At 37.4% G+C, this 6,628-nt stretch overlaps 1 non-coding gene across 1 annotated transcript; it reads left to right on the top strand.

The window, feature by feature from the left end:
* The first annotated feature begins 593 nt into the window (after nt 1-593).
* LOC127109833 (small nucleolar RNA R71) lies at nt 594-700 on the top strand. The gene has a single exon (XR_007797083.1). It is a non-coding gene; the product is annotated as a small nucleolar RNA R71 (small nucleolar RNA).
* The last annotated feature ends 5,928 nt before the right edge of the window (nt 701-6,628 follow it).

Genomic DNA, 6,628 nt, shown 5'->3' with positions numbered 1-6,628 from the left:
TTTGAGCGGTGATAAAATTTTCCATAATTTTCTCAAGGCTCGGTTTTGGTGGTACAGGTTGCATAGGTTGATTTGATCTAGGGGCTTGATAACTAGGTCTCAGAGGTGCATTATTTTGAATAGGGTTATTGTTTTTATAGGAGAAGTTCGGGTGATTCCTCCATCCAAGGTTATAGGTATTCGAATATGGGTTTCCTTGGGTGTAGTTCACTTGCTCAGAGTGGGTTTCGTTTAATAGACTGCATTCTGCAGATTGGTGTCCTTTGGCTCCACATATCTCACAATCTGACGAAACTGCGGCTACAGTATTCAGGTTTATGCACATATGCTCGACCTTAAGGGCTAATGCGTCCATTTTAGCTTGCATCATGTCTATAGAGCTTAGTTTATGCACTCCTCCTTGGGCTTCCTTCTTCTCAACTGTCGCTCGTTCGACTCCCCATGATTGATGGTTTTGAGCCATATCTTCGATGAGGGCACTAGCTTCAGGTTAAGGTTTGTTCATCAGAGCACCGCCTGCGGCAGCGTCGATGGTCATCTTTGTGTTGTAATGAAGTCCATTATAGAAGGTTTGAATGATTAACCAATTTTCTAATCCATGATGTGGGCATGCTCGTAACAACTCTTTATATCTCTCCCAAGCTTCGAACAACGATTCTCCTTGGTTTTGGGTAAATCTAGTTATATGGTTTCGAAGAACGGAGGTTTTACTCGGGGGAAAATATCTAGCAAGAAAAACTGTTCTAAGGTTATCCCAAGTCGTAATGGAATTGGGTGGAAGGGAATCTAACCATGATAGGGCTTTATCTCTGAGGGAAAAAGGAAATAGTCTTAAACATATTGCCTCAGGAGAAGCTCCATTAGTTTTAAAAGTGTCTGCTAATTGAAGAAATATTTTTAAATGTTGGTTTGGGTTCTCAGTAGCGAGACCTGCGAATTGTCTCTGTTGCACTAGTTGCAACAGGGATTGTTTAAGTTCAAAATTATTAGCTGGGATGGTTGGGTTTACTATACTAGAACTAGGTTCTTCATTAGATGGTTGAGCGAAATCTTTAAGAGGTCTTTGGTTTTGATCTTCGGCCATAGCTCTCTTAATTCTATGAAAGAATAAACGTGCGCGAGCGTAACGTTCAGGTTCCGCCAGAGGGTATACTAAGCTTAAACTTCCGGTGCTGCGAGTTCTTCGCATTGACCGGCGGGAAATAGCCTAAGTCTAAACGATACAACAACAGGAAAATGAAATTTGACGAAATTGGTCCCCGGCAACGGCGCCAAAAACTTGATGCGTGCTTTCGCAAGTATACGAACGCGTCAGAGTAATATAAAAGATTGTCGAATCCACAGAGACCAAGTGTCAATCTATCATTATCTATTGTTATGGTGTTTATCAAAGGAAATCAAAATAGGTGTTTTTAGAGTGTGCAATGAAAAGTAAAGTATTGAGTAGAGTTTAATTAATAATGACAGGGTCGAATGTAATTCACATAATTAATTAATAATCCAAGTACTTGCTAATAGAGCTACTTATGGGCAATGTTTCCTACTTTGAAAAGAACTAATTTAACAGGAATTGTCGCTTTCGCGTATTCAGAACCGAGTTGTACTCCCTAATCAAACCCTCTTATTGTCACTTATAAAAAGGCGCGCATTGCGTTAGAGTAGTAAACCTATTTTTAAGAAATATAGTATCTTGACTAAGTTGAAAAGTATTATAACCTGGATTTCTTAACCAAAAGAGGTTCTCACGAACCAGACTCTAAACTTATAAACGCGTCCGAAAATAGTTTTAAAATCTCTTTTCTTCTTATGTTAAAAACTCCTAATGAACTAAACAAAGCGCTTTCGCTGTTTTTGATATAGTTAAAAACAATTAAGTTTAAAAAGACGTTGGACGGCTTTCGATCTTACCCAACGGAATTGAAGTGTGGGAAAACTTAAGTTGAAAGTTAAAATAGCCCTTAAGTGCTTCTACAAACAGTTGTACGGATTATCGGTTCAATTATGATCCTTACATTCTAACCTTATAAATTTAGCTAGACATGGTAAAGTAAAAGTGCATAAAAATAAATAAAAGTAGTGCGAGTGCGGAAAGTAAATAAAAGTAGTGCGAGTGCGGAAAATAAATAAAAGTAAAGCGAGTGCGAGAAATAAATAAAGTAAAGCGAGTGCGAGAAAATAAATAAAGTAAAGAGAGTGCGAGGAAATAAACAAAAGTAAAGCGAGTGCGAGGAAATAAATAATTTAAAGCGAGTACGAGGAAATAAACAAAAGTAAAGCGAGTGCGAGGAAATAAATAATTTAAAGTAAGTGCGAGGAAATAAATAAGATAAAGACAAGTAATAAAAACCTGCTCCAATCGGAGGGTTGAATAAATTGCAAAGCGGAAATGAAAATGGCGGCAGGATTAACTTCCTTCCAAAGTGCTCCAAACTCGATTACAGACTCATTCACAGACTTGATTACACAATTGTGGTAACACTCTAATGCGAAGCGATTACCACTTTATAATACTGAATATATGCCTAAGTGAAACAAAGTTGCTCTGAGTTTGCATTTGTTCTAAGTTTGGATGATTGTAAAAGTGATTTCGAGTTTCTATATATAAGCAAGTAAAAAGATGGAAATGACAAGGATATCCTTCAACTTGAAAATGGGAGGGAAAAACTTTCCTCTTGTGGCGCCCGCCACAAGGCCATGGCGCCCGCCACAAGGCTAATCTAAGGCGCCTTTGTGGAAGTAGTGGAGAACGTGGCAGTTGAGGGAAGTTGAGCTTGGACACGTCATGGCAGGGACTATGGCGCCAGCCATGGGGTAGGCCACAAGTACAAAATGCTGAATTTTAGGGTTTTTAGCTCTTTTTCTCTCCTTTTCTCGATCGGGGCTCCGATCAATATAAAAACCTGAAAACAAAGAAAAACATAGCAATAGCACAACAAAATGATAATAAAACAACTAGAATGCATGTGAAATCGGAGTCGAAAATACGGTAAATTTTAGTGTTATCAGGAATTCAATTGGTTGGTGAGCCAAATGGTCAGCCAAGATACTACCTTTGATCGCTTTCTGAGATCGGTATTCGATATCATACTCTGATAACAACATCTTCCAACGGGCAATTCTCCCAGATAAAGCAGGCTTCTCAAATATATACTTGATTGGATCCATTTTGGATATCAACCAAGTGGTATGATTTAACATATACTGATGCAGACGCTTAGCAGCCCAAGCCAATGCACAACAAGTCTTCTCAAGCATAGGATACCGAGTCTCACAGTCGGTGAACTTCTTACTGAGGTAGTAGATTGCAAATTGTTTCTTTCCAGTCTCATCTTGCTGACCAAGAACACAACCCATATTGTCTTCGAGCACAGTCAAATACATGATCAATGGTCTTCCTTCAACAGGTGGAAACAAAATGGAAGGCTCAAGTAGATATTCTTTGATACTATCAAATGCTTTCTGGCAGTCTTCTGTCCAATCACAAGACTGATTATTTCGAAGAAGCTTGAATATAGGTGCACACGTGGCAGTCGTGTGGGAAATGAATCTGGAAATATAATTCAAGCAGCTGAGAAAACCTCTGACTTGCTTCTCAGTTTTGGGCGCATGCATCTCTTGTATTACTTTAACCTTGGCAGGATCAACTTCAATACCCTTCTCACTGACAATAAAGCCCAACAACTTACCAGAACGAACACCAAAAGTACACTTATTGGGATTTAAGCGAAGTTTATACTTCCTCAAGCGCTGGAATAACTTCAACAAATGCTCAAAATTTTCCTCTTCATCAATTGATTTAGCAATCATGTCATCGACATATACTTCAATCTCTTTATGCATCATATCATGAAAAAGAGTAGTCATTGCTCTCTGGTAAGTCGCACCAGCATTCTTTACACCGAAAGGCATCACTCTATAACAAAATGTTCCCCAGGGTGTAATGAATGTAGTCTTTTCCATGTCTTTGGGTGCCATTTTGATCTGATTATATCCATAAAATCCATCCATAAACGAAAAGACTTTGAATTTAGCAGTATTGTCTACCAACATATCAATGTGTGGTAGAGGAAAATCATCTTTCGGACTGGCTTTATTCAAATATCTATAGTAACACACATGCGAACTTTTCCATCTTTCTTCGGCATGGGCACAATATTGGCCACCCATTGCGGATACTCAACAGTCACAAGGAAACCGACATCAATATGCTTTTGAACTTCCTCTTTGATTTTCACAGCCATATCAGGATGCGTTCTTCTCAACTTCTGCTTGACTGGAGGGCATTCTAGCTTCAATGGCAATCTATGCTCCACAATCTCAGCATCCAACCCAGGCATGTCTTGATAGGACCAAGAAAACACATCTGAATACTCTCGAAAAAGATCAATTAACCCCTTCTTAGCATCTGGACACAGTCGAAACCCAATCTTGACTTCCTTCACATCATCCTCGGAGCCCAAGTTGACTAGCTCAATTTGTTCTTCAAACGACAGAATAACCTTTTCATCTTGCTCAAGAAGACGAGACAATTCCTCACTTACTTCTTCATCACTTTCCTCCTCGGCCTCAAACACAGAGAATTCAAAATTTGGAGAAGGAGAAGGATCATTGTATTCAATGGGGGTTAGGAACCAACCTTCATAATGATTTGATATTTTGATTTTAGAGAAGTGAATTTGTGACCAAATATTATGCAAATGGAAATTCATGATCATCAAGCTATTGACAAGCTAGAGGTCAAATAACAAGAGTCGCCACCGCACTTTTATTGTTTCCAGGGGAAAAGGGAAAAAGTACGAACAAAACCCAAAATGTAAGAAGTTTTCAAATAAAAACTAATAAAAGTCAGAGATCACAGGTAAGGGGGTTTATTACACAGAGGGAGGGTGTTAGCACCCAAAGTGTCCTAGGTACTCCTAGGGAGCCCTTTTTGTGTGCATATGTGTTTTGTACAAAGTGATGTTTACAAACAAATAGAATGGGGGGATGAGAAAAGAATTCATTAATTATATTTTTGTGTTTGACAAGACCTTTGGTCTTGTGCTTACGTACCAACATTAAAATGAGGGATCAAAACCTTGTAGTTCGTGATACAAATTTCAAAATGAGTGTGTTGATTTTAACAAAATTTAAGTTTGAAAGCCACAAAGGCCTAAAAAGGGTTTAAATGAGTTAGTTCTTTTTGGCTTTTTGAAAGTTTAAGTCAAGTATAGTTAAGTTTATTTACAAGTTTGATTTAAGAAAAGAAGTTTGAAAATACAATGGCATAAGGCCAAAGTTTCTATCTTTTTTGCAAAAATGGTAAAAGTTTAGAACAAAAGTAGTTCACATAGAGAAGATTTTTAAAAGTGGAGGGAGAGATTTTGAAATTAAATAAATGGGGAGAAGATGAAGAGACTATCCTATGCACAAAAATTAAAAGTTTAAAGTTGGAAAGATCTGACCAAATGGGTAGATATCCAATAGACAAGTATGTCAATAGAAACCCAGAATTCCCTTGGACTTTTAGAATCAAACAACACACAAATGCACAATTATATCTCCTTGAAGAGCAAGGCATCAAATAAATATGGCCTCATCCAAGCTTATCCACTTTATGATCTTCTTTAAAATAACCCATGTAACAGATGAATTCCACAAGTCACAGGGTCAAAATAACAGTTTCACAATAATCAAGTTGCAGATGAACTTAGAGAGGTCTTCAAAGATACATCAGATGAATTTCAAAATTGCAAGCACTTGGTTCTTCAGCATGTTGGCATTGGCCAAGTCCATTAGCATAGGAGGTTGCCTAGATTCTAAGTCCATTCGTCCATGATCAAGCCAACAGTCCACTCAAAAGTTTTTTAGGGTTTTTGTTATTATTATATACATTAATGGTCAAAGACCACACAAACAAGCAAAGTATACACAAACAAAATATATTACACAATATGGTCCAAATGGACGGTGAAAATTGCATTAACATAAACAATTAGAATGATATGAACAATGGCAAATGAAATAGAGTGCTAAAAGTAAATTGCATCAAAGTAAAGCTTGAAATTAAAGGTTAGTAAGTAGTAGGTTAAGAGTTAGTATTGTTTTTCTTTTGCTTTTCATTTCAAGACATTCTTTGGAGAACACTCAACCCACTTATCACAAGCATGGATCCTTGAACCAAAACATCTTCCAAAGGAAGGAAATAAGGCCAAGTTTCCACACAATACCATGAAAGAGAGGAGACTTACAATCTCACTAACTAGAATTCTTATGCCTTTTATGTCACAAATTTAGCGCTATGTTAAGCAATCGTAATTGGACTTATGTAGAAGTCACAACTATTTGAGGCCGAGCAATAGAATCTTGGTGTTAATGCATGTTAGAGACATAGTATTATAAACTATACTCATGAAACATACCACACACAAAAAAATATGCAAAAGGTGTGGCCTAATCTCATCCATACTCATGTTAATTTTTCAATCAACTAGCATTAGGACTTTGAGATGTCATAGGCCAAATGAAATGAATGAATGAAGAAGAGGAATGAGATGAAGTGGGAGGGGAAAGAATGAATTCACAAATTGGTCAAAGGAGGAATTTTACCAATTTAATATCATCCATTCATCTTGGGAGATGGAATGTA

Source organism: Lathyrus oleraceus, chromosome 7 (assembly GCF_024323335.1).
Source record: "Lathyrus oleraceus cultivar Zhongwan6 chromosome 7, CAAS_Psat_ZW6_1.0, whole genome shotgun sequence".
In the NCBI taxonomy this organism is placed as follows: Eukaryota; Viridiplantae; Streptophyta; class Magnoliopsida; order Fabales; family Fabaceae; genus Lathyrus; species Lathyrus oleraceus.
The sequence above is the reverse complement of the archived record's forward strand: the minus strand, read 5'-3'. Positions and strand labels throughout refer to the sequence as shown.